Consider the following 26,778-nt stretch of genomic DNA (forward strand, 5'->3'; position numbering starts at 1 on the left):
CTGCCACTGCCAATGTGAGGGCACAGCCAAGTCAAGGCCATGAATCCCCAGTGGCCCCTGATACAGCTACGGAAGAAGCATCTGCGTTGAACATCCCTGTACACACCTACCCACACAGGTGTGCACGTTCCTGAAGGGCTGATGCTGAGAACAGCTGTTTGGGGTCCGGAGGCACAGGTGCCTCGAGTTGGAAAGGCACGGCTGAAACTACCCTTGTGGATAGTCATAAAGCCTTTAATCTGTGCCAACATTCTGTTGTTTTATTGCACTTCTGTCATCTTTAGCTAGCTCAAGCCTCTCTGTGTATGTTTACGGGCCACTTGTGTTCCTTTTTCTCTGAACTCCCTGTTTATACTGTTGCTGGTTTTTCAACCGGCGTGTTTGAAGCAGATCTTTTTTAATGACATGATTAAACATTAATTGGAGCATCTCCTTGGATGGCGTGAGCTTCAGGGACCATCCAATCCTGTTCCCACCTCAGACCCCACTCAGATCAGCCTCAGTGGTCTGTCTCCTCGTGTTCCACGTGGCTTCACGGCTCCTTCTACTCAGTCTGGACCCACCATCGTCCCCGTTGGTGGAAACTCATTCCCAGCACGCTTCATTCTGCTGCCTGCCCTCCTGATGTTTCATTCATCCGTCCATTCATTCATTCAGTCTATAGTATTGAACACCTACCGTTGTTTCAAGCACTATCTTTCCTTAGCCCAACCTCGAATGAACCTAACCTTTCTCCTTGCCTAATGCTACACCTATATAGAGGATATTGCTGAAAAAACTTCAGAGTTTTACATATGGGTACCACCAACCTAAATAGGTGGATCCTCAAAACGAAAGCAATGCTTTCATCTGTTCCTGCTGAGCTCCCTTTTATACACCCCAGGGAAGGAGCTCTCGATTTTTATCACAGTGTTACATTCCTGACCCAAATGGGATCTCACTCATTCTCAGCCCATTCTTCTGTTACTATTGTAGAAAAAGGCAAAATGGTGTAATGGTCACGAGTGCTGGAGTTGTGTCTTCTGGGCCAGAGCAAATGTGAAAACTGGTTCTCACCTTTGAACCTTTTTTTTTTTTAAGATTTTATTTATTGGGGTGCCTGGGTGGCTCAGTTAGTTAAGTGGCTGCTTTCAGCTCAGGTCATGATCCCGGGGTCCTGGAATAGAGCCCTGCATCGGGTCCCTGCTCAGCGGGAAGTCGGCTTCTCCCTCTCCTACTCCCCCTGCTTGTGTTCCCTCTCTAGCTCTCTCTCTCTCTGTCAAATAAATAAAATCTTACATCTAAAACTAATAATGTAATGTATGGGGATTAACATAACAATAAAAAATAAATAAAATCTTTTAAAAAAGAAGATTTTATTTATTTATTTGACAGAGAGAGAGAATGAGAGAGAGAGAGCATGAGAGGGGGGAGGGTCCGAGGGAGAAGCAGGCTCCCTGCTGAGCCTGATGCGGGACTTGATCCTGGGACTCCAGGATCATGACCTGAGCCGAAAGCAGTTGCTTAACCAACTGAACCACCCAGGCACCCACCTTTGAACATTCTTGAGTAACCCTGGAGCAGATGTGCTCAAGCTCACAAAATCCTAGATACCTAGATCCATCGATCCTATGAACTTCCTTGTACCATTCCATGTTTGAGGAGATTCTGGAAGAGTGCCAGGACCAGACAGACTTCCTTCTGGGCTGTCACTTGCTTGGAGGGACTGAGCAAGGAATCAGTCACATGGCATCATACAGCTGGTGAGTTCTTGAGGAATCATACACCCAACTGTCTAAACCTGCGATGGAGAACTACAGTGTCCTAGGATTATCTTGTTAGCCTACTGCTGGGCATGAACAAAGTGAGCTCCAGTGTTAGTTATAAGGCTGTCCTGACCTATTTCTCGAATTTGAACACTGCCTTTGAGCCATCCAAACAGGCAGCTGAAAGTCAGCAGCCACAGCATCCATACAGGACGACCTTGAACCACCACCAAGCTCAGGACAGCCCCCAGCACTTCCAAGTTCAAAGCCCAGTTCATCACTTCCTGTTTCTGTGATCTTTAGCACATTTCTTCAACTGGGGCTCAATATCCCTCTTTGTAAAATGGAAACAGTAGTTAATATGAATTTTAAATAAAGTAATGCATGCAAAACACTCAGACAGTGACTGATACATAAATAAAAACTATTGACTTTTATTTCACAGGACAAAAATAGAGAAAAGAGGAGTCTCTGTTCCCTAAAGAAAAAATTGTTCCCTGCCTCCTGTCTTGGTCCCCCTCCTCTATTTACCAACAAACTCAAGAGTGTCCTCCCCACTCAGTGTCTCATCTGTTCACCTCCTGATCCCTTGACTTTTGCCCCATCACTTTCTGAGTCTGTTTTCACCATCCTCAGTCAGCCTCTTAAGTGGGAAGCCAAAGGCCAATTTTCTTTCTCGTTCCCTGGCAGCATGTGGCCCTCCTCATGCCCCATTTATTAAAACTTGTTCTTTCTTGGTCTTTGGAGACACCACTCTCCCATCTCACTCTCCATTCCCCTGCTCTCTTCTCGCTGGCTTCTTCTTCTTTCTTCTCCTTCTCCTTCTCCTTCTCCTCTTCCTCCTCCTCCTCCCCCTTCTTCTTCTTTTCCATTCCCTAAATTGACATTTTGGGCTGGATCAGTCTTGGTTGTGAAGGGCTGTCATGTGCATTGTAGAAGGTTTAATAGCATCCCTGGCCTCTACTCTTCCCCCAGTTCTGACAACCAAAAATGCCTTCAGATATTGCCAACCGTCCCCTGGTGAGCAAAATCATCTCTAGTTGAGAACCACTGCCCCAAGTGATGATGTTCCCAGAATTCTTTCCTTGGCCCCCTTACTCACGTGCCGTCCTGGTGGGGTCTCATTCATTCCTGTTGCCTCAACTGCCATCTTCACGGTGACCATGATACCCACATTTCATTTTCCCAGCACCTACTTTTTTTCTGGGTTCTAGGCTCAGAGGGCCTATTGCAGCCTGGTCCACCCATCTGGATTCCAGAAGATGGAATCAACTTCTCAACTTTCACAGATACATGAGAACTCCCCTCCTCCACAGCCCTGGATTAGTCGGCCTCCTGTGTTCGCAGTCTTGAAAAAAGGTATCACCATCCACCCTATCCAAGACCACCAACTGTGACGCCATCATTGACTTACTCTCACTGTCTAGGTCTATAGTCACTAAATCCTGCCAATTCCTCCTTGCCCATCTCTGAAGTCTGACTCTTCTAAAGCTCCCCTTACCACCGCCTTACACTTAGCACTATTCCCTCCCCACTGGTTTCCCCTCCAGACCCTGCCCACTCAGACTTTTCCTTCACACTTTCCTGGACGTGGATTTTTAGAAATCAAACCACTTCCTGGTACAGAAAATACATGCTGGGTCCCCGATGCTCAGTGCTTCAGATTCCAAAGGGTGCTGCACACACAGGCTCTCCCTCTTTCCTGGCAGCTCCATCCCAGCCACCCTCACACATGGCCACCGAAATGTCATCTATTCCCCCAAGTTGGCCTTGCCTGAAGATGCTAAGGTTCTATCCTCTATATTACCATTGCTCTTTATTCAAATGATTCATGAATTTATGGGTATGTGTGGTCTGCCAGACTTGATGCTCCTGGCAGTGTAATCATCTTTGTATCCCACAACCTGGATACTCAGCATCTCTATTCATCTGTGGGGTTATAAAGGAGCAGGGTCTTTGTCATGTCTCTTTGTCTGTCTTGGTTTCTCTTTGCCTCTCTTTCCATCCATCCAATCTCCTTCATCTTCTCTCGATTCTCATTCCAGTCAGAGCTCCTTGCTTTTTCACACCCCACTGACCACTTGAAGCTCACTTTTTCCTTGAATCTCACCTGTGAAGAGATCAACCAGTTTTGCAAGACATTAAGAGATAAACCAGTTTTGCAAGTCTTGTACTTGTTACAGATTTCACTTACATTCAGTTGTTGTTTAGATGGACTGATCTATAATCCCCACTTCGGTTCTTCATTGTAGAAATGTATCTTTTGTGAAAATTAATAAAAGGAAACTCATTTAGAATGGAATGGGTCGGGGGGAGAGGTGGTGGCAGAGAGACCTCTCATGCCAGCACCAGGTTTCCATTGCAGACGCAACAAGAAGAACAGGGGTTCCTTGCTAATCCATACTACCTTCCTACCCCAGCAGGAGAAAGGAGGAAGGAGGAAGGAAGTTTTCTCTATCCCCCTGTCCCCCACCCCCCAACAGCCCAGCCCATGAGAGACAGTCACAGCTCAGCCAGTGAGACGCTACTATACTTCAAACTCCTGGTTTATTCCAATGGACTTTTAGTTTATAAGAGCCCCTCCCACCCCCTCCCACCCCCTTTTTTCCCTCTATAAAAGAGCTGTCCTCCCCTTTGTTCTCCAGAGTTGCCTATGGTTTGGCTTAGCCATGAAACCATGGAAATATACCTGATAAATTAGGATATATATTATAGTAAACCTATGGTTTGGCTTAGCCCCTGCTATTCCCAACGAACCCATATTTGTTAGTAAAATAACTGGCAGTTTATTTTTAAGGTTAACACTTTGAATAATGGCTCTTTGATCTTTTCTTGGCTTTAATAGTATTTCTAATACTCTTGTGTTTATAGCAAAACTCATTAGGTTCTAACTGACACACTCTTAAAAAGATGAGTTTTACCCAATGGTGGAAAACCTGTTTTACCAATGTAATCTTTCCATCCTAAATGCAGAAAGTGGGAAGCCCTCTTTCCATCATCCTGACTTAATTAGGTCAATTTTGAGGAGCAAGAAGTAATTCTAATTCATTGTCTCCCTCCCTTGGCTCTAAACTGGTGGAAAACCCTTCAATCGAGTGTCTAATAACAGTTCTACACTTTGCTTAGTCCCCCATCTATTGACTTGGAGTGAAAATTTTGCTCACTTAATGAAGATAGCTGTGAGGATTAACTACAGGGGTAGGAGAAGGAGAAAGTACATTTTCAGGTTAAAATGCTGAATAAAATTTACAGAGTTGAGAAATAGTAAATAAAATAGGCCAAATAAGCTCTTGAGGTCTATTTCCAACAAATTTGAAAACTTTGATTAATGGTTCTGGAGTTCTGATCTTCCTTTTTTTTTTTTTTTTTTTTAGTAGAATAAACTTAGGTGAAAATTTTAAGCAATTTTCTTTGCCCAGAAAAAAGCCTCGAAAGTAGAATGTTCATTTCAGCTATCTGGATGTTACATATCAAGTGTGTTAATGTTTAGAAAATGCACATTTCCCTCACATTAATTTGCTACTCTGCAGGTTTTCCTTTTGCTTTGGTAACATTCTAAATATGCTACCTCTGACTTACTCAAATATTTCAGTTATCATAAAAAAAAGGAGTGAATCACATAGCTAAAATTAAATCAGTTTAAAATTCTCAGGAGTTGAAATTATGGTTGCTCAAGTTAATGGATTAATCAAACCATAGTTTTAGATGATGTTTCTGCAATATTCTAATTACTACAATCTGATTTTCCTTAGTAATTGTGAAGGTCAAAACTGAAAGCCTGATTCAAAAAGGAAATTAAAAGTTAAGAATAAAAGACAAGGAAGACATTTTTATTCCCAACATATGTCATGATAGATTATTAAGTTGACCTTGTAAAGCGAGAGAAAGATTTTGCTATAAATCATATTGGAATTGACTATAAAATATGGAAACTGCATTCCAAATCTTCTTGAAACAGTATAATTTTATTTAATTGTGTTATTTTTCTTCGAGAAAGGTGATTCATTATATATTAAATAAAAAAATAACATCTATACATGTTTTCATTTTTATGCTTTGTAAAGCTTTCATGTGAGTAAAAGCAGAAGTAAGGGGGAGAAACCCTTTGTCAGACCACATTTCTGGATTTGGTAATTCCAAAAATATGGTCCTTGTGCATATAGGACAAATCTTAGCAATAGATGGACAAAGGGACTATTTAGACTGATTATGGATTTTAGGAAGGGCTTCTCTTGTTTCACAAAATGTATCCCTAAGTCACATTCTGATACCGAAAATCCCATTAATAAGGAACAAAGTTCTTCAATCTTTTTTGAAAAGTAGCATTATATTCAGAAATTCCTACGATCTGTAAGATAGGATTAATATCTACCTTTTTTCCAAATGTTTATTATAAAAAATTTAAAACATGCAGAAGAAGTGAAAGAAATATTTCTCCACCTGGCTTCAACAATTGTTAGCATTTTGCTGTATTGGTTTGATTTGTATGTGTCTGTTTGACACATTTGAGAATAAGGTGAGACATCATGACAATTTAACCGAAAATACTTCAGCATAAATCTCCCCCCCAAAAAAACCCAAAAAACAACCAAAGCATTTTCCTACATAATGGCAATATACCATTTCATACTTATGAAAATTGAGTTATTTCTAATATACATATTTACATTTCTCCATATTTCCCTGAATTAGCAGAATATGCCCCCCCCCCAAAATACCACTTTGGCATAAATAAAAATTATTTTGAGCTGAAGGCAACTGAGAAGAAGCGGAGACAAAAAAAGCTCTCTCCCTTCCCATTATTTGCTTAAAAGCCGGACATAAATTTGTAAAGATGCCCCCTCCCTTCTACCAGGAAGGACAGAAGTTAATCACCAGTGATAACAGGACACCCTCGCCAGCCCACCATTGGCACCAGAGGAATCTATATAAGCAACTTGACTGACAGACCTTATCTGCCATTGGTCTCCCATACATTTATCTTCCCAGAATTTGCTGCCCTAGAAACTTGGTCTTTTTCCTTTGTATTGTCACCTCTTTACAGATTTATTGTTCTTCTGTTAAGATGTTTGAATTACTCATCACTGGGTACTCCCACCTGTGTGTGCAGTGCCCAGGTTAGTAAATTCCTGTTTGCATTTCTTTCATTAATCTGTCTTTTGTCAGTCTAATTTCTAGGGCTTTTACTGAGAAGCTAGGAGGGTAGTGGGGAAAAGATTTGTCCTCTCGTACATCCCCAAAAGTCTCTTATTTAGAGCTCTTATTTTTTTTCCTATAACAAGATCCAATAAAGGTCCACATATTTCTTTTAGTTACATTATCTTAGCCTCCTAACTACAGAGATGTTTTTATTTGTTTTCATGATGTTGACATTTTGAAGAAGGCAGGCCAGACGTTTTACAGAGTGCCTCAGACTCTGGATTTATCTGGTTACTTCTTCATGGTGTCATCTACCTTATTTCTCCACTTTCTGAATTTCATAGAAACTGGAAGTTAGTTCTACCTCGAGGCTTTGCATAGTTTCAGGTCAAACTTTTTTTGGCAAGAAGACTTCATAGGTGATGCTATGCATATTATATTATGCACAGCATCAACAGGAGGCCCATAAAAACGGGGAGAAGGATTTCTATTTACAGTGAAATACAAACGGTTTCTAGCGGGTCTTTTTCTGAACGCAGATTTTTATTATAAGGAAGGAAATTGAAAGCAGTTCGTCCTCAAGATCCTCAGAGCAACACTGACATAAAGTTTCTTCATGTGCTGGAGGAATGAGCCAGGTTAGCTTATTAAGCAGCAAAATTCAGTGCCGAGTAAGGTCAAGAAGACCATTTGCCTCGGGCGCCTGGGTGGCTCAGTTGGTTAAGCGACTGCCTTCGGCTCAGGTCATGATCCTGGAGTCCCGGGATCGAGTCCCGCATCGGGCTCCCTGCTCGGCAGGGAGTCTGCTTCTCCCTCTGACCCTCCTCCCTCTCATGCTCTCTGTCTCTCATTCTCTCTCTCTCTCTCAAATAAATAAAAAAAAAAAAAAAAAAAAAAAGACCATTTGCCTCAAAACCCTAATGTCCGCAAAGTGCACGTGGGTCGTAGATTGAAAGGAACTGCCATATTTTGGTAAAGCTGGCCTCATATGGGACAAGCATGGTGCAGGGTGGCAGCTCTGGCCTGGGAGCTGAGGCTGAGCTGTTGTCACCAAATAACTGTGTGATACTGGGAATCATTAACCACTTTCACCAACTCACACATGAGGGAGAGACCACTGTCCCAGCTGATCTGAGGTCACTTTGTAAATATTACGCAAGCACCAATGTGACTGAATGTCAGAGGTTACTTCTTGTGGAAACAAGCAACAATCCTTTGATTTTATTTCTTGCATTCCTTATGGGGCAAGCGCCAGTCATACTCCCTTATCCAGTCATTCAGACAATCATTGCTCAGAGGACAATAGGCACCGTCTGGAGAGAGTGCTTCTGTCTGGTGTGATGGGTTCCTTCTTACCCATCAAGGAGGATTTGTACACTGGACTACAAATGGGAGAACACACAGAATGATGATGCAGAGGAGCTGCATGCAGCCTTATGTGTCGGGGAAGACCAGGTGTAGTCAACTTTTCCAATTGCCAATGACAGGAAAGGGCTGGATACCTGAGAGGTGGAATCTAGCATCAGGACCCTGATTTCTGCCCTCTAATTGAGGAGAGCCCTGGAAATGTGCTCAACTGCAGGACGGAGGAGGGCAAATGCGATGAGGCTTCTGCCTCACACAGGGCAGTCCTGCCCAAGTCTGGACCACAGCAAACCCACTGTCCCTTGCTCTCAGCCCATCCCACCCACCCACAAACATGCTCTAGAAAAGCTCTGGCTTGTGTGTGCAAGGATGACAGGGAGGAAGGGTAGAGCCTTCCCTGACTTGTTGCCAAGGCTCCTGAGTAAAAGCCAGATGAGTCAGGAGTTGGCTAATCGAGGGACATGGAATTGGGGTGTGTAAGGCTACAAAACAACAGGACTAGAGAAGTGGATGAAAGCAGTACAGAGTCAAGAAGGGGAGCTACCTGGAAGGTTGGAGGCACATCGGGGCCAAACAGCACAAGGGCGTCTGTGTCCTGGCCTCCCTTCCTGGGTCTCTGGTCATCTTACACCACCTTCTTGTGCATCTTCCCTGGAACAAAGGAACACACTGATTTATTTCTTCTTTCTGTTTTATTATTATTATTATTATTATTATTATTATCATCATCATCACTATCATCATCATCATTGTCATCGTCGTCGAGGGATTTAGGAAACTCCTGTGCTAAGTTTATTTTGTCTTATTTCTTTGGGTGAATAATCAGTCTTTATCCCTTAATTGCTGGATAGAGGTGGAGTGGGGAGATGGGGCAGAGATGCAGTTGGGAGGCTGGCCCACTTCATCAAAAAAGAGGCAAGCAATTAAGCTGACAGTATTTAAAAAGCACCCAAGCCTCTGAAACTCAAGCTTTGGAATCCAAGTTTTCTGGCCTTTAGGGCGTTGTGCAAAGTCCACATGGTTAGTTAGGAGTTTGTCTGATGGATGTGGGAGGATTGGATTAGAATGTAGGAAAAGCTCGGTAGGTTGTTCTTGAGTATAATTTACTTGATTGTTTTTGGCTTGGTAAGTACACCCAGAGGCTTTATACTGATGTATGTGATTCAACAAAAACAAAAAACAATAAGGTCTTTATAGACTTGTGGTTTAATAGCTTTAAATAAATTAACTTTTTTTGGATCAATTCAGTGCACTGATGATATTTACAATCTATTAACTTTTTTATACTTCTCCCCTATGTTAACACTTTAATTTAACTTTGGAGAAATCGCTTTATACCCCTCAAGCAAACGTATTATTTTCTACACACAGGGAATTTCAAAGTGCATAGACATGCCTATAAAAAACCATCTACCAGGAAAAGCTGAGCCCTAACCCCAGATTCCAGTTTCAGATGTAGACTCTCATGCCAAATTTTTTTTTTTTTTGGAACATAAATTTTATTTTTTTTCTTTAAAAAATTTTTTGAATTATTTAAAATTTATATTCAATTAATTAACATATGGTGTATTATTAGAGTTCAGTGATTCACCAGTCTTATATAACACCCAGTATCACCCATTTACCCCATTTCCCCCTTTCCCTCCAGCAACCCTCAGTTTGTTTCCAGTGATTAAGCATCTCTTATGATTTGCCTCCCCCTAGTTTTTATCTTATTTTATTTTACCCTCCCTTCCCCTATGTTCATCTGTTTTGTTTCTTAAATTCCGTATATGAGTGAGATCATATAATTGTCTTTCTCTGACTGACTTATTTCGCTTAGCATAATAACCTCTAGTTCCATCCATGTCGTCATTGAAAATGGCAAGATTTCATTTTTCTGATGACTGAATAGTATTCCATTGTATATATATACCACACCTTTTTTATCCATTCCTCTGTCGATGGACATCTGGGCTCTTTCCATAGTTTGTCTCATGCCAATTTTTAACTGAAATAGGAACGTTCTTCAAAAAAAAAAATTACAAGCATTTGGTGCAAGCTAAATGCTCGGGGGCGCCTGGGTGGCTCAGTCAGTTAAGCATCTGCCTTCGGCTCAGGTCATGATCCTGGAGTCGCGGGATCGAGCCCTGCATCGGGCTCCCTGCTCAGTGGGAAGCCTGCTTCTCCCTCTGCCCTTCACCCACTCATGCTCTCTCTCTCACTCTTGCTCTCTCTCAAATAAATACATAAATAAAATCTTTAAAAAACAAAGAAAGACTATACTCTATAGGTGAGCAGTCAGTTCTGCACCCAATTAATTGTGTCTGGACTGAATAGTGTCTCCTCCGCCCCAGTTCATATGTTGAATACCTTTTCGCCATTGTGGCTGTATTTAGAAATAGGGCTTTTAGGAGGTAATTAAAGTAAAAAAGCTCATAGGGTGGGGTCCTAATCCAAAAGAATTGGTGGCTTTCTAAGAAGAGGCAGAGAGATGTCTCTCTCTGCACAGGCAGTAAAGAAAAGCCATGTGAGCACGGAGAGAGGGAAGGCTGCCTTCTGCAAGCCAGAAAGAGCTCTCCCCAGGACCTAATAGGCTGGCACCTTAATCTTGGACTTCACAGCCTCCAAACTGTTAGAGAATAACTTTCTGTACCGTATGTATGATGCTTTCTTGCAGGAGTCCAAGTTGAGCAAGACGGTAACTGTAACCAAGTTATTTATAATGCCTCCGGGCCTCAGTTTTCTGATGTGTAAAAATGTGTGGATCAGGCTAAATCAACCCTAAATTCTCTTCCATCTCCAGCATTCTAATCTGTGATTCTAACTGAAATTGTTTGGCTCCACAAGAGCACCACCCTTTTATTTTTAATTTTTTTTTAAATTTTGAGTTTCCAATGTTCAGAATAGTTACAAAGTAGTACAGAGAAGTCCCATGTATCTTTTACCCAGATTCACCAACTTTTAATATTTTTCTCCATATACTTTTTCATATTCTCTCTGTATTTGTACACATTTATTTTGCTGAACCACTTGAAGGAAGAGTGCGGATGTATCTCTTTATTCCTTAATATTTCAATATGCATTCCTTAAAACTGGATATTTTCTTACTTAACTACGGTTGCCAACTCGGGGAAATTTCATATTGATATAACACTTCTATATAATCTACAGCCCATGTTCCAGTTTCTTCAATTTTTTTGTTAATATCTTTTAAAGCATTTTCCCTTTCCAGATGGAAATCATCTAGGATCACATACTGCTCTTTATCACGCTGGGGTCATGTCTCCTCCCTCCTCTGTCTGGAACAATTCCTTGGCTTGTCTTTCTTTTCATGAGCGTGAGTTTTGAAGAATACAGGCCAGCCATTTACTAGAATGACCTTTACTTTGGATTTATTTAACGTTGCCTCATGATTAAAGTCAGGATGTACATTCTTGGCTGGACCACTATATAAGTGATATTGTATTCTTTCCAGGGAATCACATTAGGAGGCACATGATATCTGAATGTCTTTCATGGGTGATGTTAATCTTAATGACTAGATCAAGGCATTGTCCCATTTCTCCATTGTATATATAGTTTCTATTTTTCCCCTTGCAACTATTATGCAATCTATGGAGAGACACTTTTTGAGAGCATGCAGTGGTCCTGCTCATCATATGACTTCCCCCCAGACTTAGCATCCATTGACGATTCTTGACTGAACCAGTCTTTAGTATGATGCTTGAAAATGGAGATGTCCACTGCTACCGCTCCTTCCACATTTATCAGTCAATGCAAGTCATTCACCTGTAAACCAGAATCCCCAGTCATCTCCCCTCTATTATCGTACTTGTGGATCTTTATTTATCCAAAGAGTAAATAATCTATTAATTTCCTTATTTATTTTGGTGCCCTGATTGGCTCAGCTATGGCCAGCAGCCCCTTCAAACTAGCTCTATGTCCTTTTGATACATTCCCAGCTTTTTAACACTTTTGAGAAATGTTGATTGAAATCAGAGGCTACTTAAAATAAGTGCTATTTGTATGTGTGTGTGTGTGTGTGTGCGCACACACACACACACACAACTAAGGACAAATTATCAATTGACAGCAGCTTAAAAATTTATTAGATGCTGTAACTATATACAACATATTTTCTTTAGTAGTATTATTCTTAGGTCTTCCAGTTAGTAGTTGTAATTAGTTTTCATAGTTATCATAGGTAATTAGCCTGGATTGCCAAAATCCTAGGGCTAATTTGGAAGACAGGACTGCAGCAGCCTACACAACGCTTCTTTTCAACATGGAGTCTTCAACGTTTTATCTTCATTTGAGTGCCAACGTCTTTATCATCTGTCCCTTATTGTGATGTGTGCACAGATTTTCACTTCGCTTTAGCCCTTGGCGCTTGGTCTCTGTGGAATTTCTAATGGTTCTTCTTGCCTCTGCAATCTTGCTGAACAAAGCCACATTTCTCCCAAATTCAGTAATAATTTCCATTTCTGCTATCAACATTAAGGCACTATGCGAGAGGTCTTCAAACTTTCATTATACTCTCAGAGTCTTCGTAATTTTTTCCAACGCCCCCAGACCAAAAGAAATCCTGAACAGTTCCTTTTATTAAACATTCAGGCCCAAAACTTATTAAAGTATTTATGTCCAAAAGCTTTGTAACTGTTTGGCAGAATTCTATACATAAATTGAAAGAAAGTTACATTTTTACTTCATCCTTAAATAACCATCATTACTTAACAATGGGGTGTGTGCACCTGTTGGGTAGTGCACAATTTCTCATGCCTTGAAGCAGATTGGACGTCACCATGTCTATTTCCTAGAATACATTTATTTTCATGGGCAATTACTTTTTTTTTTTAAGACTTTATTTATTTGACAGAGAGAGACACAGCGAGAGAGGGAACACAAGCAGGAGGAGTGGGAGAGGGAGAAGCAGGCTTCCCGCGGAGCAGGGAGCCCGATGTGGGGCTCGATCCCAGGACCCTGGGACCATGACCTGAGCCAAAGGCAAACGCTTAAGGACTGAGCCACCCAGGTGCCCCGGGCAATTACTTTTTATCAGAAATTCTAAAAAGCCAGTTTTGCAGAGTGATGACGTCACTGAAAGCAATGTAGAGTGATCTATTGCTGAAACGATGAACTACCTAGTAGTTTGAGCAGTGTCCCACAGATGGCCAGTTATCACTGTGTTTCCCTCAAAAATGGAAAATACTCTGCTGCACAGTTTGGGAACGATGACACTAAATCCTGGGAACCTTCAATCTCCTTTGTAAAAGAGCAACAACAAATACTGAGCTGATGTTAAAAATCTTTTCGCTAATGGTCAAACTGGTAGCGTTCATAATGCAGCATCAAGCTGTGGGTCTTTTTCACTGTTTATAAATGGGGTGATTACATCGTTTATTTTTCCAGTCCCAGGAGACTTGTAAGAGTGAAGGAGGTACTTCTGGGGCAGGGTTCTGGGATGACAGGTGTGAACAAGGAGTGTCCTGGGCAAATGGAGCTACGTGGCCACCCCGTTCATCCTGACATACATCGCAACACTTAACATCCTGAAATCCACCTTTACTCAACAAATGATCTCTACTACAATGTAGTTCCTATGATCTTGTAATTTGCCAAAGGATCTGACCACATCACATTTGAAATGTAAAGCTGATTGGTGGTGCTCTTCCTTCTCTTCTCTGTCCTATCCTTTTCCCTCCATCTCCCCTCAGATGCTGGGCCTTTTCTTCTCCCCGACTCCCACCTCAACTCTCATCAAAACTTACCTGCCACTTTCCCAGTCAGCCAGGTTCAGGTCTTTCCTGCAGTGTTTTGAGGACAATGCGAAAGGTAGCTACATTCATGACTCACAAGAAAGCCTGTGAAAGTCCTCTCTTCTCATCTCTCTAGGTATGATCTGCACAAGGCACCTGCTCCAAATTGCCCCTTCTCCCACACTAATCCCCACAAAGCCCTCACAGAGCAACGTCCGTCCCCAAGTCTTCTTGGGTCTCTTTCCCCTCCTTAGCCATGACTTCTTTGAAATCCCAAGCTCTTCTCTTATCTGGATTTGACACAACAAAGAAACTCAGAAAGCGACTCTACACCTTAGAGATTGCAAACACTTCCCATATTCAACCCCTTATCTCCCTTTTTTCTTTCACATTCAAAGGCACTCATCCATGCATCCCTCAAAATTGCCTGTAAGGGTTCCACTTAAATGCAAAGCTCTACGGGGCGGGCTAAAAGGGCGTTACGGTAATCATTACTGCTTTTAGAGAATTACAAATTAATTGGAGAAAAAAATTCCAATAGGATGTTTGGGCTTTGTAGAATGTCTGTGCCTGGCACGTAGCGGATGCTTGGGAAACATCCGTCTACTGGTGTAGGAAGTAGCATTGGCACCGGGAAATCGTCCCTAATGAGCTCGCCAAGCATTATATGGGCGCCCGCGGTGTGCCAGGCCGACTCCGCGCACAGTGGTGGTAGGCTCAAGGGGCATTCCGAGGACCCGGCATCACAGGGAGGCTGCGATCCTGCTTCCACGGCCTTGTCGGCTCCTTCATCTTAGTGATGACAAACGTGCACGATCGCAGGCAGGCGCGGATCGGCGGGGAAGGGCCCGCCTCCCGGGGCAGGGGGCTCGCCCAGGGGACCACGCCGCTCCAGGACGGCGGGGGCCAGCCCGGGAGGACGAGCCCGCCCGCGGAGCCGCAGAGCAGCCCAGCAGCTGGCGCTCGGGCGCGCTCGGGATCCCTGCTCATAATTTAAGTCAGAAACTCGGATTATGTTGAAGAAAGTAAGTAGCGTCTACGTTGCATCTAATCACGGCTTGTAAAGAGCAAGGCGGAACTCTGATGCGACCGTTTTAACGCGACCAGGAAGGAACGCTCTCAAGCGATGAGGGGCGGAAGGGGCGGACGTGAATAGTTCAGTAATAGTCTACTCTAAAGAGAAGCGAGAGGGCGCCGAAATAGCTCAGTTGGGAGAGCGTTAGACTGAAGATCTAAAGGTCCCTGGTTCGATCCCGGGTTTCGGCAGTGCTCCTTTTTAGTCCGACTGGAGTCAAATTGCGGGTGAATGCCTTATCCCGAGTAACCCGGCTTATTAACGCCAGCCCACTTGAAAACAAGGACTTGAAAGATAAGCGAGCGAGGAGCGGAAACAGCCACTCTCAGCGCCCCCCGGACCGCGGCCGCCCCACACCCCCACTTCCGGGGCGCCTTCCTGGCGGGCGTCAGAGGCGCTGCTGCGCGTGCGCCGTGCGGAGCCTGGGGGGCGGGAGGGCCTGCGCCCCCCGGCGACTGGAGGGTGGTGCGCGCAGGTGCTGCTGTGAGGAAGCGCTCCCTGTGTCTCGCCGAGCGAAAAAGACAACTTCACCCCAAATTTCATTCCCCAGAACCTCCCAGTTTGAAAAGCAAGACTCTGCTGTTGAATCGAGCGGCCCCCAGCGGGCCTTGCCCGTAATGGAACCTGGCGGCTCCGTGTTTCCAGTTAGAGGCGCACGCTGGGCGCTCCGGGGGCGTAATCGGGGTTACTGGCCAAAGGGGTAGAGGCGTGGCGGCATCACAGCTCTATTAAATTAACATCTTGCACCTAAACAACTTTATTTGGAGGGTAGGCCAGTGGTTCTCGAAGTGTGGTCTCCGGACCAGCAGCCTCTTCTTCCACTGGGAACTAGTTCGAAATGCAGATTCTGGGCCCCACCTCAGATTTACCGTATCAGAAACTGGTTTCTAGCCTTAGGTGTTTTAACAAGCCCTGCGAACGAGATTCAGAAGCAGCTCAAGTTTGAGGATCCACTTATTCTAGACATTCCTTTGTGTTTCTAAAAGAGCCCTTTCCTAAGACTGTTTCTGTGAACAAGCTTTTTCCTTTTGCTGTCTTTTATCCTGCAAGTCTGAAATAAAACTTTGACACGTGCTCGAAATACATCTTTTTCTGGGCCTCTTTTGCTTTCACAGTGAGTGTGTTGTTGGGGGTGGGATCAACTCCCCTAGCTAATCCTAAACCCTCCTATTCTATATTGTGTGGCTCCTGGGAGCTGAGCCAGGACCCAGGAGGAGCAGTTGCAAGGATGTAGATTTGAATTAAAGGAGGAAGAAATTTCAGTTTCTTAACTCACTAGAAAAGGAATATGTAGTGTAGTGGGGGTGGTGCGTTGCTGGTCAGCACATGAAAGACAATCCCTCTTGGGATTTACACAGTAGGTCTTGCATATCTTCTGGTTCTATTGTTTTGTGAGAGTACTTCGCATTTGTGAAGTACTGTGTGCTCTCACGTTATTAATTCATTTATCAATTGAGCATTAATTATTGACCTCCCACTATGTGCCAGAAATTATTAGATCTTCATAATTACCTAATAAAGTATGCATCATTATCTTCATTTTACATATAATAGTCCTCGTAGGAGTGCAAAGATTAAACCTAACGTACCCCAGGCATCTAACATCTGCCACCTCTTAAATGTTACTGTACCTGAATAGTTGTTGCTATGTTTGGTTAAGATGTGTGCATAAAAATGAGGGGAGCTAGGGGCGCCTGGGTGGCTCAGTTGGTTAAGAGACTGCCTTCGGCTCAGGTCATGATCCTGGAGTCCCGAGATGGAGTCCCGCATCGAGTCCCGCATCGGGCTCCCTGTTCGGCAGGGAGTCTGCTTCTCCCTCTGACCCTCCCCCCTCTCATGTGCTCTCTCTCTCATTCTCTCTCTCAAATAAATAAATAAAATCTTTAAAAAAAAAATGAGGGGAGCTATAGGAAGAAACTAAAAGCCTTTGCTGGTTAATCCGAAAAGGCATTATGGAGAAGTAAGTCTTGGTTGGGCCCTCAGAGAAAGATTTCTTGGACAGGGGGAAGACCAAACTGGGGTGCAACCAGCTCTCTGCATGTTTAAATGCAAGGGAATGATGTGGACACTGAAAGTGTGAGGGGTTGTTCCATTTCAGACAACCTGAGGATTGGCTACCCTGCGGGGCAGACAATAAGATCAGGTACTGGCTAGTGGACATTTGGTATTGGGGGAGGCTAGAGGCACCTATCAGGTTAGAAGTCCGAAGGGGGAAAGGTAAAAGGGGATCATTTGGGCAGGCCCCCACTGGGGTGTGGTCGGAAAGGGTTTTGCTGGCCTTGTGGGAGCGAGGAATGAACACAAAGAAGATAGGGAGCACTTAAAATATTTTATGTATGTATATATTTTAAAATAATTATATTATATATATATATTTTTTTTACCTTAAGAAGTAAAGTCTAGAGATGTAATCTGATCACTTTTATTGCTTTTCACTGATGTGTGAAGTGCTCTGATAGATCTCAAACACTGTTACTTCCCAGAGTGAAGTCTGAGCAGGACTGAACATGATTTGTCTTCTAGGGAGCCCCTGACACCTGCACTGGAACAGCTCTTTAGGACTGAGGAGGGGGTGAAGGGTGAGGGGTGAAGGTTGTGGAGTCAGCCCTTACTTTAGAAAAGAAATGCTTTCAATGGAAAGAATGTGATCACCTCGCACATTTATCAGTTATGTTCAGCCCAGTTCTCTATGGGCAACAAAAAGTTGTGAATGTCTACTCCTGCTTCAGGCCATTTATCCAGTGTGGAAAGGGAAAGGCATCTTTCCACATTTCCTTGAAAAGTTTTTAGGAAGAAACCTGGGATATCTGGCTCATGTGACAAATTTCTAAGGGAGCCACAAGCACATTGCTAAATGACTGTTTATTCCTTAATTATCCTGGGTACTATATTCATTTTAGGGCAGAAGTAAGATAGAGTGAAGCTGTTATAATTGTTATATATATAATAAAACTAGATGCGCATTTAATAATTCATTGGGGGCCTTTTGTGTAATCAATATGTACATACTTTAATACCCATTTTATTAGTCTTGGGTTATGGGTCTACTCTCTTAACTGTATAGTGGTTTATAGCTGTTTAGTTTTCTGTTGTATTTGTTGTCCTATCTCAGATTTATATGTTGAACCTTGGTCAGAAATACAACTCCTGTTTGGATTTGCCTCAGATTCCAGGAACGTACAGCTCCTACACGATAGTCCTTAATACGTGGTGTGAGAATGGATTACCTTGTGTAAGTGTAGCTCACTGATCCAACTGAAATCTTGCAGTATTATTTGCAGTCCTAGGTGTGGGTCCAGGGAGTGAAGCAGGACAATCTGAGCAAAAGCAAGGGTCTTCTTCACAACAGACACCCAAGTCACGTATTACTTCCATAAACTCCAATTTCCATATATGAGTTGTCTTATAGCAGGGTGCATGACTATTTGACTATTCATTGCTGAAATATATTCTACGGTGCATTTTGAGCAACCCCTCTCCCTACATACTCATTGACTCTCTATCAAGAATATCCAGAGTCACCATTTCTGGAGTGCTCTCTGTGTGCTGGGAATTCTGATGAGCATGTTTCATGCATAATCCTACTAAACTTGTCAATAGCTCTATCAGGTAGGAGGCAAAGTTGAATATAAATGAAAAAAAAAAAGATACATAAGTGTGCCATTGTGAAAAGCCAGCATAATTCTGAGATGTATCAAAATGAAATGAGCCACAAAAATAAAGGAGTAATTCTTTTATACACTGCATTAGTGCGATTCATGTTAGAGCATTTTGTTCAGTTTTGATTAACTCAATTTAAGAGGAAAGGGTTAACAAAGAACAAAAACATGATTAAGGAAGAGGAGATTTATCTTAAAAACAACAAAAATGGGCCACCTGCGTGGTGCAGTCGGTGAAGCGCCCCACTCTTGGTTTCAGCTCAGGTCCTGATCTCAGGGTTGTGAGATCAAGCCCTACCTCTGGCTTGGTGCTAGGGGGCATGAAGCCTGCTTGGGTTTCTCTCTCCCTCTCCCTCTCCCTCTGCTCTTCCTGCTCATGCTCACATGCTCCCTCTCTAGAATAAATAAAACTTTAAAAAAACAAAACAAAAACAACAAAAGCTCATGAAATAGACTTGCCAAGATAAAAGAAAACTAAGAGTAACTTGATTACAGTCTTCAAATTATTGTTTTGCAGGAGTGTATGATTTCCAGGGAGATGCTACAAGAAGAACAGGTTTAGATGAAGCCAGGAGAGGTAAAAGAGGAGTTGTGATAAGATATTTGGCCTATCTTGTGATAGAAAATTGTCTGACCAAGATTGGGTAAATTGGAGAATTGCAGTTGAATAGATTTATCCGTGCTTATGAGGACCTTTGGGATGTAAGGGAGGAAAAAAACTTTTTCCCACTACCCTCTTAGCTTCTCAGCAGGGGCCCTAGCATTTAGACTGACAAAAGACAGGTTAACAAGAAAAGAACCTACACAAACAGAAGTTTATGAATCTGTGCACTGCACACACTTGTGGGAGCACTCAGTGACGAGTAGCTCAAAGGTCTGGTTAGAGGGGCTCCTGGGTGGCTCAGTCGTTAAGTGCGTCTGCCTTCGGCTCAGGTCATGATCCCAGGGTCCTGGAATCGAGCCCCGAATCGGGCTCCCGGCTCAGCGGGAAGCCTGCTTCTCCCTCTCCCACTCCCCCTGCTTGTGTTGCCTCTCTCACTGTCTCTGTCTGTCAAATAAATAAATAAAATCTTTTTTTTTAAAAAAAAGGCTGGTTAGAATTTAGACTTCTATAGCATCTTAACCACAGAACAATACATTTGTAGAGAAGTGACAAGACAAAGGGAAAAAACTACCTTTCTAGGGTGGCAAACTGTGGGAAGGTAAACGTATGGGAAACTAATGGCAAATAAGGCTAGTTAGTAAAGTTGGTTACATAGATTCTTCCGGTGGCATTTGTAGGCTGATTGGGGTGTCCTGTTGTCTTTGATGATTAACTTCTCTCCTTCCTGGTAGGAGATGGGGGAGTTGGCGGGAACATCTTTACAAATTGATGTCCTGCTTTTGGGCAAATGGGGAAGAGCAGATAGTTTCTTATCAAGTGCCTTCAGATCAAAATAATCTTTATGTTAAGGTTGGGTGACATATTCACATCCTTCAGACACTTTCAAAAAGTCAGACTTGTGGTTGCTTTGTAAGTGTCGCTCAGGAAGGAAGCAGGTGGAGCAGCATGGTGTCAATTGAAAGAAAACCAACCTCAAAGTAGGTTAGTAAATGCTTTATCCATTGTTCTACTGAGGACTATAGCCTGGGAGAGTCTTCCAGATGGCTCTGAGGCTCTGTTCTGAGGCTTGTTTGCTACAGGGGGTTATATATACCAAAAAAAAGGGGGTGGGGTGGGGTGGGGAAGGGTTACGCGTACTTGCAAGCAGTTCTCCAAATAGCTGTGCATCATAAGGTATAATCTGTTTGGTTGTAAAAATTAAAGTTTCTGATTACCACATGGACATGAGAAAGACCCTTAGTTCATCCTATGTTTCTATCATATCTGATTGTTCAAAAATATTGCCTGCATGCCTCTGCTTAATTGGTTTTCCAGTTCTTCTTGTTTTTGATTTCTCCTTGAGGTCACGTGAGATGGTCACGGGGGCTGACATCAGTGCACAATGGGGCGTGAACATTGTTGGCAGAGACCATAAAAAGGATGGTGGCCTTATTGGGATGGATCCTATTATCTCTTAACAGTAAGTATGTCTATAAACAATATAGCATTTGACCCTGCCTCTGGGAGGAGTTAGTGTGCATGAGAAATCATGTACTCTAGTCAGACAAAAAATTTAAAAGGCACTTTGCATCCTGAGATAAAGCAAGACAGTCTACCAGAGGATTCCCCTGTCTGGTTAGAGACCCCATAATAAATGAAACCATACTTGCTCCTGGAAGTTATTGACTCTGCATCAGAGATAATTTCATCCACGACAATTTCAATGTTGATGTCTGAAGATATGTGGTGACCTTTGTAGGTAAAATACTGTGACAAAATCTCTGTTTTCCCACCATGAACAGACTACATGTAAACTTGGTCACATTGCTTATCTTGCCTGTAGAGGTGGGTGTGTTTCAAGTCTTGTCGTTGCTTATTTCAGTGTTTTGCTTGCTTTTGCTTTGTTTTTAAGCTACTCTTTTTTACAACGTGGACTCTCCTTTACTAAACTTCTTTGCAAGTAAACTACTTTCTTTTTTTTTCCTAAATGCTTTTCTCAGAGCAAATGTCTGTTAGCTTCTAGTGTATCCTGAAGTAAATAATTTTCATACAAGCATGGATGTCTATATATTTCATTTTATACAGTGTCATTAAGCACGCTATTGTTAAGCTTTTTTTTTTATTTTTTATTTTTTTTATTGTTTTTTTTTATTGTTAAGCTTTTTTTTTTTTAAAGATTTTATTTATTTGAGAGAGAGAGAATGAGAGACAGAGAGCATGAGAGGGAGGAGGGTCAGAGGGAGAAGCAGACTCCCTGCCGAGCAGGGAGGCCGATGCGGGACTCGATCCTGGGACTCCAGGATCATGACCTGAGCCGAAGGCAGTCGCCTAACCAACGGAGCCACCCAGGCGCCCCAAATTTCATAAATTTTAACATATTTTGGCTCTTTTTTTTTTTTAAGATTTTATTTATTTATTTGAGACAGAGAGAATGAGAGACAGAGAGCATGAGAGGGAGGAGGGTCAGAGGGAGAAGCAGACCCCCCGCGGAGCAGGGAGCCCGATGCGGGACTCGATCCCGGGACTCCAGGATCACGACCTGAGCCGAAGGCAGTCGCCCAACCAACTGAGCCACCCAGGCGCCCCTGTTAAGCTTTTAAAAGAACACATTACCTGTCCTTTTTTCTTTCTTTTTCTCTTAGCCAGTTGTAAACCTGAGCTGAAATTTTAAGCCATATTTAGTGTCCCGTAAAGCATTCAGAGATAATCTCACCCAATAGCAATGATGTTTTCATTCCCTAATTGAAGGAAGTTCTAAAGATACGATTGTAAAGGACTTTACTGTTACATGCATAAACTGTATCTAAATTCGATTGGTCTGATCTCTTATTTTAGGAACAATAATTCACAGAAAAATTTGGTTTTATGCTTCTTTATAAAATGAAGCCCTGATTTGTTGAGTAGATCAAGCTATTGATCAGGTAGGAATGAAATACAGGTATACAGCCGCATGGAAACATTTTGCTTTGAAGCATTTCTTATGTCAAGTTGGTAAATTGCTCAGAAAAAATATAATTGGATGTTTGTTTATTGTACATCTTGTTCCTCTTGCGTCTCTTCAAATTCACAGCCATCTTTCAAATGGTCTCTCAAGTTTTTCTTCTGCATGAAACCTTTCCCACAGTTGAAGCGAATCTGGCTCTCTCCCATTTCGACCTCCCAGAGGGTGTACTAGCTGCTGCCCATGGGGCACGTGACTCTGGGGTCCAGCTTTCACTTTCTGTTTTGAATGTGTGCTCATTTCCTTATGGCAAGATGCCACCCACTCCAAACGGCGGCTTTGACTTCAGGAAGGGATACTTCAGAGTTTCCATGTTCCGGCAAGAAAATGCTAGTATTATTGAGTAGTGGTGGGGACTGGAAGAGGGCATGTGATCTGGAATGGCTGGAGGGGCATGCTCTGGTCACCCTCCACGATGGGGTGGTGCTGGGCTCACAGAATGAGAGGAAGAGGACAAAAACAAGAGAGAGAAGGAAGCAGGCGGGCTGGAACAGGGCAGTCAAATCCTCTCTTTGGTGGTGGTGAAGGTGAGGGTGGGAACAAGAAGGGCTTTTATCTCAGGCAGAGAGAGAAACTTCAAGACAGCCTGAATACAACTTTATTCCTTTTATTTATTTATTTATTTTAAAGATTTTATTTTTTTGTGTGAGAGAGAATGAGAGACAGAGAGCATGAGAGGGAGGAGGGTCAGAGAGAAGCAGACTCCCTGCTGAGCAGGGAGCCCGATGTGGGACTCGATCCTGGGATTCCAGGATCATGACCTGAGCCGAAGGCCGTCGCTTAACCAACAGAGCCACCCAGGCACCCACTTTATTCCTTTTAAATCAGTTCTCAGCTGCATGCGTGGTGGGCAATGGAGGGCCTGTTCCCCCCAGCCAACCTGGCTGCAGGATCTGAGTTGAGGCTCATTGCAGCAGTCTGTGGTTCATAGCCTTAAACTCTCACACTGTGAAAACTGACCGAAGGGACACCAACTCCGCGGGTTTTCTGACTGCAGCGGATGAAGAGGAGGAAATGCGTCCCAGCAGGAGAGAGAGGAGAAGGCGGAAGGGACCAAGTTGTCCCTGCCTGTGGTGTGTATACGTATGGCCTGGGGCGTGGTCCAGAGCCCAGCCCCTGGGGCCAGGGGCCCGAGCCTCTGCTCTGGCTCCACCTGTTGGCAGAGTAATGTTCCTAAATTCTATAACCCTGCTCAGTTTCACTCTCTCCAGGTGCAAAATAGAGAAAAAGTAAATAACTTCTTTTCTTTTTTTTCATTTAAAAAAATGACTTATTTTCTGGCCCTATGGTGAGAAGTCAGCCGGTCACATATGACAAGCGCTCAGCGGCAGGCACGCGGCGTGTTCAGTAAGCGCACCTGGGCCCTGGGGAAGCGCTGTCCGCATCAGCTCTTCCTGGCTCCCCAGGGAAGTTTAAGTGTTCCATCTCCTCTTGTCCATGTAACCATGTAGGTAATATTTTGTTGAATCTCACAGGTCTTTTTTCCTTACTGGTTACTATTATTTCTTGAAGACCTCACTCCATGTTCATAGCAGAGAGCACATAGCAGGTACTCAATGCCTATTTATTCAACAAATAATAACAGCTCTCCTCCCCTTACATGTCTCCTCCCCTCACCCCCCCCCCCCCAAAGTGGCTCACCACCACAGCTCAGCCCCTGGCTGTTTTTGTTTTTATTATATTCCCTACCAAGAGAATGAACTCTTCTGAGGCTCTAGACTGAGGTTTCTGTTCCTTTTCTATGCCTTTATGTCATCTAGCCCCCGTGCCAGAACCATTATAGGTTCTCAAGAAATGCTTCTTGACCTCTGTTGATTTGACAATAAGCAACTCTTCCAGAGAGACTGAAAAGGTGGTGTGGCTAAGCTAAGACTGTGGATGATTTTCAGTGTTTTCTTTTTTGCTTATCTGCATTTTATAAATTTCTCACTTGCATAATTTAAAGAACACGGTGTAAAAATGCTCTAACCCTTCAACATAGCAGAGCAGAAGAGCAGGAAGCTGGGCCTCCTCATTAGTGCTCCATAATGAGCATGGTTTGTCTTGGTCTGACAGAGACAAGTTGAGGCATTTTGGAGACCAGGATCTGCCAGAGCACTAACCCAGGTTAATTTAGGTCACAAACCCAGGAGCTAGGATCGTGGTCACACATTACATGGTGTCATTCCGTGTAATGACATTCAATAAATGTCTTAACAACAACAGCAGTAACATTCTCTCCATCTTTCAAGTTACTTAAGATGTTCTGACTGCTATTTTTAAAAGTAAGATTCAAATCACTTTCTAGATAAACATGTGTTAAAAAACCTTCCAGGTGTAACTGAGAGATTAAGAGCTAAATGAAGGTTTTGTGTTCCGGGAGCTTGAAAGACAGCAAACAGTCCAACACAAATAGAAACATGTCTTAATACTGGAAACATTTTCCTTAATCCACCAATTATCACTTCGTTCATTCGTGCGGGGTTTCGAGCCTGTGCAGGTGTTGGTCTTCAGTAGGTGAGCGTGGGAGGTCCCCTTTGAAGCGCAGTTGCTGGACATCACAGGCCCTGGCAGCTCCCAGAACATTCTTCTGCCCATTGTCGATGTTATATCATCAGGTCCAGGCCTTTTGATGAACAGATTCTTGAGGGTGGGACCTGTCAACTCTGGATCCTGGACCGTGTCTACCACTGGCCCTTAGAGGAGCGGCTACATTTCCAGGCCCTTTCTTTGGTTCACTGGGGGCCTTAAATAAAGGGCTTACTTTCTCTATATGTAGAGGATTTTGTGTCACTACCAGCTTCTGAGCTGGAAGCACAGCGCAACTTTCCCTTGGCGTTGCGGGCTGCACTATTTCCAGCAAACACCTCTTTGGGATGCCTGATGAGGCACTGAATAGACTTCAGTTTTTCATAGAGCCTCCGCTGGGGTGGCAGGGGGTATCTTCCCTTGAAGAGGGCAACCTGGGGTGCCTGGGTGGCTCACTTGGTTGAGTGTCGGACTCTTGGTTTTGGTTCAGGTCATGATTTCAGGGTCATGGGATTGAGCCCTGCATGGGGCTCCATGCTCAGCGGGGAGTCTGTTTGAAATTCTTTCTCTCTCCCTCTTCCTCTGCCCCTCCTCCCGCTTGTGCACTCTCTCTGTCAAATAAATAAATCTCTCTCTCTCTCTGTCAAATATAAATAAATCTTAAAGAAAAAAAGGGCAACCGACGCTGGGCTCTGCCATTTTGAAGTACTGATACGCTATCAGCACTTATTTGCGATTTACTCTGCCTTACCAACCTGAAGGTATAGATGGGGTCACAGTACTGGGAATAATTCATAATTTTCTGGCTTTTGCCTCAACTATTTATTGAAGACCTCAGCCATCGGAGAGAATCTTGCTTACCTGCTTGGGGGTGTTTCACGTATTTTCACAAAAAAGTCTCAGGTTGCTGGACACCCCCATTGGAACTCCCATCGATCAGGTTTCTCTCATCTCCTGCTTGGCCGCATGGACCCTCCTGTGGTTCTGCTGGCCACTGACATGGGTACATTGATGCCCTTGGGGTGCTGCGTGTTGCTGTGCTCTGCATAGTAGAGCTGCTGGTGGCTGCCAGTCCTGCTAGTCTTATGTATAAAACAACCCACCAGCAGTGGGCTGGAAGTGTATCATCATCCCGTATTCAGGACACTGGGCTGGGCAGAGATCACAGACACCTGGAAGGATGGGCCATATTCAAAACCCCACATTCATGCCATTAATTTTCTTTTTAAAGATCTTATTTATTTATTTGACAGAGAGAGACACAGCAAGAGCAGGAACACAAGCAGGGGGAGTGGGAGAGGGAGAAGCAGGCTTCCCGCGGAGCAGGGAGCCTGATGCGGGGCTCGATCCCAGGACCCAGGGATCATGACCTGAGCCGAAGGCAGACACCTAACAACTCAGCCACCCAGGTGCCCCATGCCATTAATTCTGCTTACAAGGTGCACGGATTCTGGTGCAGAGCCCAGATTCTGGTGCCAGACCGCAGCCTGGCTTTGACTCTGGCTTTGCCACGGACCCTATAGAGGACGTCATTCAATCTCCCCTTGCCTTAGTTCTTTCGCCTGTAAAGTAGGGATGCTGCTGCTGATGATAGTATCTCCCTCATAGGAGAGCTGTAATCCCTAAATTGCTAATATATGTAACCAAAACCAAAATTTGTTATATTACTGTGCCAATTATTTGTCATATGAAAGTATCTCATCTCTCAGAAAGTTTAGGACAAAGAGACAAAGGGAATGAATTTATTAAAAGGAAACATTGGGGCGCCTGGGTGGCTCAGTTGGTTAAGCAACTGCCTTCGGCTCAGGTCATGATCCTGGAGTCCCGGGATCGAGTCCCGCATCGGGCTCCCTGCTCAGCTAGGAGCCTGCTTCTCCCTCTGACCCTCCCCCCTCTCATGTACTCTCTCTCATTCTCGCTCTCTCAAATAAATAAATAAAATCTTAAAAAAAAAAAAAAGGAAAC

General features: G+C 43.5%; 1 long non-coding RNA gene and 1 other non-coding gene across 2 annotated transcripts in view; both read left to right on the forward strand.

The window, feature by feature from the left end:
- The first annotated feature begins 13,915 nt into the window (after window positions 1–13,915).
- LOC123840416 (uncharacterized) overlaps window positions 13,916–26,778 on the forward strand; it is a 37,781-nt gene continuing 24,918 nt past the window's right edge. Inside the window, exons 1-2 of the long non-coding RNA XR_006789983.2 lie at window positions 13,916–15,012; window positions 20,668–20,784. This is a non-coding gene — a long non-coding RNA (uncharacterized LOC123840416). The remainder of the gene's footprint in view (window positions 15,013–20,667; window positions 20,785–26,778) is intronic.
- On the forward strand, window positions 15,181–15,253 carry TRNAF-GAA (transfer RNA phenylalanine (anticodon GAA)). Its single transcript has one exon. It is a non-coding gene; the product is annotated as a tRNA-Phe (tRNA).

The sequence above is a fragment of the Mirounga angustirostris genome, unplaced genomic scaffold, assembly GCF_029215605.1.
Source record: "Mirounga angustirostris isolate CCGP_5_RB_7025 unplaced genomic scaffold, mMirAng1.0.hap1 SCAF_3, whole genome shotgun sequence".
Classification (NCBI taxonomy): Eukaryota; Metazoa; Chordata; class Mammalia; order Carnivora; family Phocidae; genus Mirounga; species Mirounga angustirostris.